Here is a 13,131-nt window from a genome sequence, read left to right as displayed (position 1 = left end):
GAGAAATAGAAAAGAACCTTCAGACTGTGTTTGTAACAGCATACTAAGTGAGTTAAGTTAGACTCTTAGATAGTAAGGAAAGTAACCTGGAACCTTTGGTAACCATGAATCTAAAGTCTGAAATGGCAATAAATACATACCTATTGATAATCACCCTAAATGTAAACAGACTGAATGCACCAATCAAAAGACACAGTCACTGAATGGATAAAAAAACAAGGCCCATCTATATACTGCTTAAAAGAGACTCACCTCAAACGCAAAGACATGCACAGACTAAAAGTCAAGGGATGGAAAAAGATATTTCATGCAAACAATAGGGAGAAAAAAGCAGGTGTTGCAGTACTAGTATCAGACAAAATAGACTTCAAAATAAAGAAAGTAACAAAAGATAAAGAAGGACATTACATAATGATAAAGGGCTCAGTCCAACAAGAGGATATAACCATTATAAATATATATGCACCCAACACAGGAGCACCAGCATATGTGAAACAAATACTAACAGAACTAAAGGAGGAAATAGACTGCAATGCATTCATTTAGGAGACTTCAACACACCATTTACTCCAAAGGACAGATCCACCAGACAGAAAATAAGTAAGGACAGAGACACTGAAGAACACAATAGAACAGATGGACCTAATAGACATCTACAGGACTCTACACCCAAAAGCAACAGGATACACATTCTTCTCAAATGCACATGGAAATTCTCCAGAATAGACCACATACTAGGCCACAAAAAGAGCCTCAGTAAATTCAAAAAGATTGAAATCCTACCAACCAACTTTTCAGACCACAAAGGTATAAAACTAGAAATAAATCGTACCAAGAAAGCAAAAAGGCACACAAACACATGGAGGCTTAACAACATGCTTCTAAATAGTCAATGGACCAACGACCAAATTAAAATGGAGATCCAGCAATATATGGAAATAAATGACAACAACACAAAGCCCAAACTTCTGTGCGATGCAGCAAAAGCAGTCTTAGGAGGAAAGTATATAGCAATCCAGGCATATTTAAAGAAAGAAGAACAAACCCAAATGCACAGTCTAACATCACAGGTATCAAAATTGGAAAAAGAAGAACAAATGAGGCCTAAGGTCAGCAGAAGGAGGGACATAATAAAGATCAGAGAAGAAATAAACAAAATTGAGAAGAATAAAACAATAGAAAAAATCAATGAAACCAAGAGCTGGTTCTTGGAGAAAATAAACAAAATAGATAAGCCTCTAGCCAGACTTATTAAGAGAAAAAGAGAATCAACACACATCAACAGAATCAGAAATGAGAAAGGAAACATCACGACGGACCCCACAGAAATACAAAGAATTATTAGAGACGACTATGAAAACCTATATGCTAAGAAGCTGGAAAACCAGGAAGAAATGGACAATTTCCTAGAAAAATACAACCTTCCAAGACTGACCAAGGAAGACACACACAATCTAAACAAACCAATTACCAGTAAAGAAATTGAAGGGGCAATCAAAAAACTACCCAGAAAAAAACCCCCGGGCCAGATGGATTTACCTCGGAATTTGATCAGAAATACAGAGAAGATATAATACTGTTTTTCTTAAAGTTTTCCAAAAAATAGAAGAAGAGGAAATACTCCCAAACTCATTCTATGAAGCCAACATCACCCTAATACCAAAACGAGGCAAAGACCCCACCAAAAAAGAAAATTACAGACCAATATCCCTGATGAATGTAGATGCAAAAATACTCAATAAAATATTAGCAAACCAAATTCAAAAATATATCAAAAGAATCATACACCACAACCAAGTGGGATTCATCCCAGGGGTGCAAGGATGGTACAACATTCAAAAATCCATCAACATCATCCACCACATCAACAAAAAGAAAGACAAAAACCACATGATCATCTCCATTGATGCTGAAAAAGCATTCGACAAAATTCAACATCCATTCATGATAAAAACTCTCACCAAAATGGATATAGAGGGCAAGTACCTCAACATAATAAAGGCCATATATGATAAACCCACAGCCAACATCATACTTAACAGCGAGAAGCTGAAAGCTTTTCCTCTGAGATTGGGAACAAGACAGGGATGCCCACTCTCCCCACTGTTATTTAACATAGTACTGGAGGTCCTAGCCACAGCAATCAGACAAAACAAAGAAATACAAGGAATCCAGATTGGTAAAGAAGAAGTCAAACTGTCACTATCTGCAGATGACATGATATTGTACATAAAAAACCTCAAAGACTCCACTTCAAAACTACTAGAACTGATATTGGAATACAGCAAAGTTGCAGGATACAAAATTAACAAACAGAAATCTGTGGCTTTCCTATATACTAACAATGAACCAATAGAAAGAGAAATCAGGAAAACAACTCCATTCACAATTGCATCAAAAAGAATAAAATACCTAGTAATAAACCTAACCAAAGTAGTGATAGACCTATACCCTGAAAACTATAAGACACTCTTAAGAGAAGTTAAAGAGGACACTAACAAATGGAAACTCGTCCCATGCTCCTGGCTAGGAAGAATTAATATCATCAAAATGGCCATCCTGCCAAAGAAATATACAGATTTGATGCAATTCCTATCAAATTACCAACAACATTCTTCAACAAACTGGAACAAATAGTTCAAAAATTCATATGGAAACACCAAAGACCCCGAATAGCCAAAGCAACCCTGAGAAAGAAGGAAGTGGGGGGGATCTCATTCCCCAACTTCAAGCTCTACTACAGAGTCATAGTAATCATGACAATTTGGTACTGGCACAAGAACAGAGCCACAGACCAGTGGAACAGATTAGAAACTCCAGACATTAACCCAAACATATATGGTTAATTAATATTTGATAAAGGAGCCATGGATATACAATGGGGAAATGACAGTCTCCTCAGCAGACGGTGCTGGCAGAACTGGTCAGCTACATGTAAGAGAATGAAACTGGATCACTGTCTAACCCCATACACAGAAGTAAATTCAAAATGGATCAAAGACCTGAATGTAAGTCATGAAACCATAAAACTCTTAGTAAGAACCATAGGCAAAAATGTCTTGGACATAAACATTAGCAACTTCTTCATGAACATATGTCCCTGGGCAAGGAAAACAACAGCAAAAATGAACAAGTGGGACTATACCAAGCTGAAAAGCTTCTGTACAGCAAAGAACACCATCAACAGAACAAAAAGCTACCCTACAGTATGGGAGAATATTTTTGTAAATGACAGATCCGATAGAGGATTGAGATCCAAAATATATAAAGAGCTCATGCTCCTCAACAAAGAAAAAGCAAATAATCCAATTAAAAAATGGGCAGAGAAGCTGAACAGACAGTTCTCCAAAGAAGAAATTCAGATGGCCAACAGACACATGAAAAGATGCTCCACATCGCTAGTTATCAGACAAATGCAAATTAAAACCACAATGAGATATCACCTCACACCAGTAAGGATGGCCACCATCCAAAAGACAAACAACAGAAAATGCTGGCGAGGTTCTGGAGAAAGGGGAACCCTCCTACACTGCTGGTGGGAATGTAAATTAGTTTAACCATTGTGGAAAGCAATATGGAGGTTCCTCAAAATGCTCAAAATAGACTTACCATTTGACCCAGGAATTCCACTTCTAGGAATTTACCCTAAGGATGCAGCACTCCAGATGGAAAAAGACAGATGCACCCCTATGTTTATCGCAGCACTATTTACAATAGCCAAGAAATGGAAGCAACCTAAGTGTCCATCAGTAGATGAATGGATAAAGAAGATGTGGTACATATACACAATGGAATATTATTCAGCCATAAGAAGAAAAAAAAATCCTACCATTTGCAATAACATGGATGGAGCTAGAGGGTATTATGCTCAGTGAAATAAGCCAAGTGGAGAAATACAAAAACCAAATGATTTCACTCATCTGTGGAGTATAAGAACAAAAGAAAAACTGAAGGAAAACAGCAGCAGAATCACAGAACCCAAGAATGGACTAACAGGTACCAAAGGGAAAGGGACTGGGGAGGATGGGAGGGTAGGGAGGTCTGAGGGCAGGGAAGAAGAAAGGGGTATTATGATTAGCATGTATAATGTGGGTGGTGGGGGAAAGGGGAGGGCTTTGCAACACAGAAGACAAGTAGTGATTCTACAACATCTTACTATCCTGATGGACAGTGACTGTAATGGTGTTTGTTGGGGGGACTTGGTGTAGGGGAGTGCCTAGTAAACATAATGTTCTTCAAAAAAAATAGAAATAAATAAAAAAATAAATAAATAAACAGAGGGCAGACCTGGCGTATTCACTCTAGTTATTTGTGGGAAGCAAAATTCTACTACTGACAATAAAGGGAGACTTACGACTGTTTATAAACCAAATTTTTTAACTGCTCTACTCTCTATATTTTTGTGTAACAGTAATCCTGTAATTGTAGTACCCTTTTGCAATACCCAAATTCACCCAAGGGCAGAAGCAGGAAATGAATCAGAGAGATACTGTTTAAAGTCAGGTGCTCTTTCTTTACCTTGTCCATTCTCTTCAAACCACCTTATTGCTGTATGACAGTGAAGGTTGACTGAAGATTCGTATTTCCTCAAATCTCCTTTCATTTCCCTAATTTAGCCCCAAGCATCAAGAAACTGCCCCAGATGTGATTTAGCGGAGTGGCCAAAAGTTACAGTAAGCAAGCCCAGCAGTTGTCTCCCTGAAAGGAAGGAGGAACAGAGAGCAGACATTCCACCCTCAGCCTGCAAATCACTCCTCATTCCTTCTGGATGTGTGTTCTCAGTAAGTTATTGGAAGGATGAACTGTCCAAATTCAAAGAGACAGGATGGGAAGGCACTAAAGAAGGATAAAACAAGCCATACGTGAATTAACAGAGATAATAAAGGCTGCTGACTGACTTGATGATATACTTTTGCTGTTTTAGTGTGGAGCTCTTTACGGGGAAGAAAATTAACCATTCTAACAAAATACTAGGTGAATTCACTTAATAGAAATGATGATGATGATAATGATGATGATGATGATGATGATGATGATAATCACAAAGATGGTGATGATAAAGGATGGTCTAACTCCAGTGGGAAAATATTTTCCCAGCCTGGGGCAAATTACCTTTGAAACCAAAATCAGTCAAAGGGGTAAATAAATTGGAAGGAACCCATTTATTGCTTAGAAGCCACTGTTCACTTCTGCTCTCTGGTGTCTCCCACGACCCACTCATAAAAGGGACCCCACCCAATCTCTCCGGTCCAGCTATGCCCTAGCTTCCCATGTAAACACCTATTGATGTGGAGATGGACTAATGCCAGGTGATAGATTCTGGAAATATTACAATTTCACCCACACATGGTTAATATAGTTAAAGTACTTTTTATCAAAGAGTTAAGTTACATACCTATGTCCACAAACAGAATTTTCTTTTTCCTATCTCTTCATCTATTTCTAAGTTCTTGAGTATGTTTATTCATTTGTTCAAAGCAATAAATAATGAGTTCATTACATGCAAGGTTATTAAATATGGAATAAAAATGGGTAAAATGATTTTTATGAAAGTACTTTCATAGCTGTAACATGTTATACAAATGTGTATTATTATTATTACTACCAAGATTTATGTGCTTTTAACACAATAAATTTTACTCCTCTTTTGGACCTAGGTTGGTCTGGTTCATAGACAGAAACTGATGCTATCTGTATCCCTGGGGAAGATGATAGCATCTTCAGATAGTGATACTGGCAGATACCACAGGCAGATACCGATAACCAGAAGTCTCTGGAGTATGGCTGCCATTACGAGATCCCATTCCTGTGTGGACTGAAGCTAATAGTTATAAAAGGGAGTGCAACATCTCTGACACCAAATGTCATGGTGTATTTTTTTCCTATACATACGTACAACATTAAAAATTTTATACACAGCCATAACAGCAGTGTAACTTCATTTGGGTTCCAATCTGTGTAAGTATGTGGGAGGGGGTCTTTCCACATATATTTACATCAAGCAATTCTTGAACACCAGCAGGGTGTTGGGTAAGTTAACTCAACTCTGATGCTATCTGCCTGGAAGACAGCATCAGATTCCCAGTTTAAAGGCTCCGTCCTACAAGACTGCCCTCCACCCCCAACTGCAGACACTAGTCACAAGGCCCAGGCAGCTCCCTGTGCTTCTGACCTACTGGCTACAGACTGTGGAGTTTCCCACAACCTGCCCCTAAGGTTCCATTAATTTCCTAGAGCGGCTCACAGAACTCACGAAATCACCCTTACCAGTTTAATGAAAGATATCATAAAAGACACAAGTTAACAGCCAGATGAAGAGAGACATAAGGCAAGGTCCCAAATAAAGGAGCTTCTATCCTCGTGGAGTTTGGGGTCTGGCTCACTGGCACGTGGAGGTGTTCTGGTTCCTCAAGCACAGAAGCTCTCAGGGAACAAGCAGCAGAATCCAATTGAGCAGAGCACAGAGAGTGAGAGAGCTCCTCTCATGGGTTCTGTGAGGGCTTCACTGCATAGTTGTGATTGACTAAATTATCAGCCATTGGCTGATTCAGCTTCCAGCCCCTGCCCTGGGGTGGGGGTCTAGTAGTCTCTCATTAACATGACAAACCACCTGTTTCACTTTAAGACTCTTCAGTGTTTTGGTCATAAAAACGACCAAATATATATTTCTTATGACTCATTATATCACAGGAAGAATCACAGACATAGGCAAGAATGAAATCTATGAGTATCATCTATGAGTATCAAATCCAGGTCTCTATAATAGCCAACTCTTGTCTAAAGAGCAAGGTATAGCAGAAGAGACCAGAATATGGAGAATAGATTGGTATGCATTACTACAGGTCTGAGATTTTATCCGATTACCAGTTAGGAAGGTCACCTGAACCTATTTCATAAAAACTGTTAGGAGATATGGGACTCCTGAGTCAGGAATAAAGGACTTCTTATTAAACCCAGAACGCATCATGGGCATTTGCTTCCCTTGCTTTGCGAGTCCTAATATGGTGATGTGCAGAAGGGCTCTGATGGGTGCTCACATACAGAGTAGGTGGCATTACCAGGAAAAACACTGATGTTGCAGAACCCACCATTTTATAGCAAGAGGTAAGCAAGCCTGCTCTTTGTCTCAGAGAGAACATACTTCATTCCTCAAGGTTGTTCCCTGAAAATAAAAGCCCTAAGAATGGTCCAGGTCAAAAGTAGTCATGGCCTTGCATTCATGGTACACCCAGCAAGCTGGGAGAAACAAGAGAGACTCATGAGACATATCTCCCAAGAAGTACTCAGAACACATCAGGCCACACTGTCAGTACAAAGCAAAAGGACACTGGAATCCTACATTTTGGTAGCACTGGCTAATGGATTTGCTGATGACTTAAAACAGTCATCTTTCAACGCAAGCTGGATATTAAAATTGGACCATTTTAAATCCACATCCTAGAGATTCTGATTAAATTCGTGTGTCCTGTGGTTTGCCATGAGTATTTTTAAAGAGTGATGCTAATTTACAAAGTTGAGACTCCCCATCTGACAGCCCATGTGGGGTTCAAGCATGTGTTTCCATCTTCCCCAATGAGAAGAATCACGTATGGCAATGGTTCTCAAGCTTTAACATGGATTAGAATCATTTGGACGACTCTAAAACACAGATTGCCAGGTTCCAACCCGTTTCTGATTCAGTCAGTGTCGGATGAGGCCTGAGAATCTGTAATTTCAACAAGTTCCCTGGTGATGCTAATGCTGCTGGTCTGAAACCACCCTTTGAGAACCACTGATTTAGAGCAGTGTCTTTCAAGCTTGTATGAATACCTGGAATTCTTCTTAAACTCAGATTTTGATTTAGTAAGTCTGGGGTGGATTCCCAGAGTCTACAGTTCTAACAAGCTGCCAGGTGATGCTGGCTAGTGCTGGTGGTAGACCGTCCGTATTGTGAATAGCACGGATATGGGGTTCCATACCATATCCTTTAGCAACCTTCACCCTATGCTTCTACTACATCCAACCGCTCTCATCTCGTTCTATACTTTAGCCAACCTACATTTATGTTAAAAAAAGATCAATGTTTTTCTTGCATTGTAACTCCTATTCCAGATATTATGCCATAAATATCCTATGGATGGAGAACAGCTTTTTGTACCCACAAGAGATGATCCCCATCTGTTGCACATACCAACTATTTCATCATCATCAACCAGAACACTGTCCTCCAGTATTTCCTTTTGGTCACTACCCAGAATCCCAGACCTCAGCCCCAAGAGTACATTTGTGTAATGCCTGTGCACACCTCTGTTTATAGCATCCATGCCTAGCTTGTCCCTTCCTTGGTTTATTGCGGGCTAGGACAAAGTCTGATTTATATATTCTGTCTTATGTAGTTTCTTTTATCATATCATGAATACCTACTGACTGGTGCTTTATTTTCTTGGAAGTGAGGCTTAATGACATCTAGGCTATCCAAAGCAGAAAGAAACCTCTCTCACCCCTAGCCGCCAAAAGACCATTCAGATCTTTTCTCATGGGATATTGTGGGATATGCAGAAATAGGCAATGGGGTAGGAATTCCCTTGCCTTTCTTACCAATCAAGTGTATGTATAACTAAGTTTCTCATTTCCCAGAAAATTTTACTGGTGTCTTAAGCTAACCTTTTTTGAGTATCTTTCACTTCCCCACCACTGCATAAAGCACTTTACATGGATAAACTCATCCCATGCTCATAGAGATATGTAATAATATATTCCTCATTACAGAGGTCAAGAAACTAAAGCACAGAGAGATGTAACAAGTAACAAAGCAGAGATACCAGCCCCAGGACTGTGTGTCTAGTGCCCAGGTCCTCAATCTCTACAGCAGGTTATCTTTTCCATTCTCAGCCTTGGTATTACTCCATGCAGCAACTCCTCCCTGACCACAGGTGCACCCAAACAATGCTGGCAAGCTGTCCCTGCAGGCGATTTTACATTCCGACACAAGAGCTGGACTCTGAACTGAGAATGCTTGGACTTAGTCACAGTTCTGCCGTTTATTAACTTTTTGCTCTTAATCCCTCAACTTCAGTTACTTCACCTATAAAATGGGGATAATAACAACAATCTTATAGGGTAGCTGTGAGAATTAAATAATATAATGCATGTAAAGTGATTATTCCAGGGATTAGCAGCTAGTAAGCACTCAAGAAAAGTATGATTACTATTATTCTGATTCTCAAAGGAGCTGAAGTCAGTACATATACTTAGGATAATTCACTTCTTACTAGTCAAAGAGCGAAATTCCTCTTGAGTCAAGCATTTCTTTTTAGGCTTTAAAACCATAAATGTCAGATATGTTGAAAACTAAATATTCCTTTGCAAAATTATCTTGACACTTTTAAAATTATTTAAAATAATCAGAGGGGAAAGGGACTATAAAACTATAAGTGAGTATTTTTACCTTCCTAAATATAATTCTGAACTCTAAATACCATTGTTGTAAACTGTGAAGTATTTCAGCTGATTGCAAAATAATTTTACAGTAAGGTAAAAATGATAGCATTTGAGAGAGGCTCAAAACAACAGTACACCAAATATATCAAAGAAAAAGCAGTATGTGAATGGATAAAAAAACAACACTTACCTATTTGCTGCCTACAGGAGACTCACTTTAGACCTAAAGACGCATAGACTGAAACTGAAAGGATGGAAAAAGGTATCCCATACAAAGAGGAATGAAAAAAAAAAAAAGCTGGAGTAACAATACTTGTATCAGACAAATTAAACTTTAAAACAAAGACTGTAACAAGAGACAATGAAGGACAATATATAACGATTTAGGGAACAATCCAGCAAGAAGATATAATCCAGCACAACAGCTTTAAAAATATGTAAAACAGTACTAACAGCCATGAAAGGGCAGATTGACTGTATCACAATAATAATAGGGGACTTAACGCCCCACTTACATCAATGGATAGATCATCCAGGCAAAAATCAGTAAGGAAACAATGGATTTGAATGACACATTAATACAAATGGAATTTACAGGAATATTTAGAGCATTACATCCAAGAGGAATAGAATATACATTCTTTTCAAGCACACGTGGAACATGCTCTAGAATAGATCAGGTTAGGCCACAAAGCAAATCTCAATAAATTTAAGAAGACTGAAATCACATCAAGCATCTTTTCTAACCACAACAGTATGAAACTGGAAATCAATCACAAGAAAAAATAAGTTACAAACATAAACATGCAGAGGCTGAATAGGATGCCCCTAAACAACCAATGTGTCATAAAAAAAATCAAAGAAGAAATCAAGGAATACTTGGAGAATAATGAAAATACAAATAAAGCTGTTCAAAATCTTTGGATGCAGGCAACACAGTCCTAAGAGGAAGTTTATAGCAATATAGGCTACCTCAAGAATCAACAAACATTTCAAATAAATAATCTAACCTGGCACCTAAAGGAACTAGAAAAAGAACAGCAAAGCCTAATCAGTATAAGCAAATAATACATCTGAGTGGAAATAAATGCAACAGACTTAAAATACAATAGAAAAGATAAATGTAACTAAAAGCTGGTTGTTTGAAAAGATAAACAAAAACTGATGAATCTTTAGCTAGACTCATCAAGAAAAAAAGAGACAGAACTCAAAATAAATACAATCAGAAATGAAAAAGAAACTAAACAACTGACACCACAAAAATATAATGATTAAAAGACAACAATATTATGAAATTATATCAACAAACTGGACAACTTAGAAGAAATGAATTCCTAGAAACATATAATCTTTCAAGACTGAACCAGAAACAAATTGAAACTTGAACAATTCGTATTAAAATTGAATTGGTAATCAAAAAACCATCAACAAGCCAAACTCCAGGACCAGATGCCTTCTCAGCTGATTTCTAGCAAACATTTAAACAGGAGTTGACCTCTTCTACTCAAACTGTTCCAAAACATTAAAGAGAAAGGAAAGTTTTCAAATTCATTCTATAAAGCTAGCACCACCCTTGTACCAAAACTAGGCAAAGACAGTACAACAACAAAAAAATTAAAGACCAATATCCTTGATGAACACAGATGCAAAAATCTTCAACAAAATATTAGCAAATGAAATTAAAAAATACATTAAAAAGATCATTCACCTCATCAAGTAGGATTTATTCCAGGGATGAAGAGGTGGTGCAATATCCAAAAATCAATCAATGGAATATACTATATTAACAAAAAGAGGGGAAAAATCTCAAGAGATGCTGAAAAAGCATTTGACAAAATTTAACATCCACTCATGAAAACAAAACAACAAAATAAAAGCATATATGACATATGTTTGTATTGTCAGATGTGACAAACCCACAGCCAACATTATATTCAATAGCAAAAACCTGAAAGCTTTTCCTCTAAGATCAGGAACAACATAAAAATGCTTGCATTTACCACTTCCATTCAACATAGTCTCAGAAATCCTCTAGACACAGCAATCAGAAAAAGAAAGAAAAGGCATCCAAATTAGTGAGAAGAAAGTAAAATTGTCACTATTTCCAGATGACATGATACTATATATAGAAAACTCCGAAGACTCCACCAAAAATTAGAATAAATGAATTCAGTAAAGTCAGAGGATACAAAAATCAATTACAGAAATCCATTGCATTTCTATATACAAATAATGAACTAGAAGAAAGAAAAATTAAGAAAACAATCTGATTTACAAATGAATTAAAAAGAGTAAGATACCTAGGACTAAATGTAACCAAAGGGGTGAAAGATCTGTGTTCTTATACATACATCAATGAAAGAAATTGAAGATGACATGATAAAGGAAAACTATTCCATGCTCATGGATAGGGAAAATTAGTATTATCAAAATGGCCATCCTGCCCAAAGCCATCTAAAGATTCAAAGAAATGTCTATCAGAATGTGAATGGCATTTTTCACAGAACTAGAGCAACTAATCCTAAAATTTGTATGGAAGCAAAAAGACCCTGAATAGCCAAAGCAATCTTGAGAAAGAAGAACAATGCTGCACATATCACACCCCCTGACTTAAACTGTACTACAAGGCTACAGTAATCAGAACAGTGTGATACTGGTAAAAAAAAAAACAAAAAACAAATACCAAGACCAATGGAACAGAACAGAAAACCCAGGAATAAACCCAGGCCTGTATGGTCAACTTGTCATTGCCAAAGGAGGCAAGAATACACAATGGGAAAAAGACACTCTTCAAAAACGTTTCTGGGAAAACTGGAGAGCAAAAAATACTGTGCAAAAAGAATGAAAATGGATAATTTTCTTACACCATACACAAAAGAAAACTTTAAGTGAATTTAAAACCTCAATGCAAGACATGAAACCGTAAAACTTTTACAAGAAAACATAGGCAAGGCTCTAATGAACATAAACATGAGAAATTTCTTTCTGGATCTCTCTCTCTCTCTCTGGGCAGGGGAAACAGAAGTAAGAACAAACAAGTGGGACTACATCAAACTAAAAACTTTCTGCACCACAAGGGAAACCATCAGCAAAATGAAAAGGCAGTCTCCTATATGGGAGAATGTATTTGGAAATTATGTATCTATTAAGTTAACATCTAAGATACATAAAGAACTTAAATGCCTCAACACCCAACAAATAATTCAATTAAAAAATGGGTGGAGGACCTGAACAGTCATTTCTCCAAAGAAGAAATACAAATGGCCAACAACAGACATGAAAAGATGCTCCACATCACTAATCATCAGGGAAATGCAAATGAAAACTACAATGGGATATCATATCACCTCACACCATTCAGAATGGCGGATTTTTATTAAAACCCTGTCACTGAGCAGCTCCCAAGACCCCTCGGATTCTGCGCCCCGCTCCCACCCCCTCCTCCCTGGCCTGGGAGGCGACTCACCATGGCCATGGAAGGCGGTGGGCCGGACGTGGGCACGAAGGCAGGTGGGCTCGGGCGGTGGGCGGTAGGTGTCCCTGGTTCCGCCGCGGAGGGAGTCGAGAGCAGCGGCCTGGGTCCCGCACGGAGGGCGCCGGGTGTTTACGCCCAGGCGGGCTCCCATCCAGGTGGTCTCCCGCCTGACGGCCCTTTACTTTCTTATACTGGGAAGGACTGGCTGCCTTCCCGCCTGCCACAGAGACCGTGCT

At 38.3% G+C, this 13,131-nt stretch overlaps 1 long non-coding RNA gene across 4 annotated transcripts in view; it reads right to left on the bottom strand.

Moving 5' to 3' along the window:
* Positions 1 to 13,021, bottom strand: part of LOC140849568 (uncharacterized) — a 112,332-nt gene extending 99,311 nt beyond the window's left edge. For 3 of the 4 annotated variants that reach the window (XR_012131607.1, XR_012131604.1, XR_012131606.1), the window contains exon 1: positions 12,887 to 13,017. This is a non-coding gene — a long non-coding RNA (uncharacterized lncRNA). Of the gene's footprint in view, positions 1 to 12,886 lie in introns of all 4 variants that reach the window. The other variant, XR_012131605.1, reaches the window with a different exon arrangement.
* Positions 13,022 to 13,131: the final 110 nt, after the last annotated feature.

The sequence above is a fragment of the Manis javanica genome, chromosome 5, assembly GCF_040802235.1.
Source record: "Manis javanica isolate MJ-LG chromosome 5, MJ_LKY, whole genome shotgun sequence".
Taxonomy (NCBI): domain Eukaryota; kingdom Metazoa; phylum Chordata; class Mammalia; order Pholidota; family Manidae; genus Manis; species Manis javanica.
This window is presented reverse-complemented; position numbering and strand designations above follow the sequence as displayed.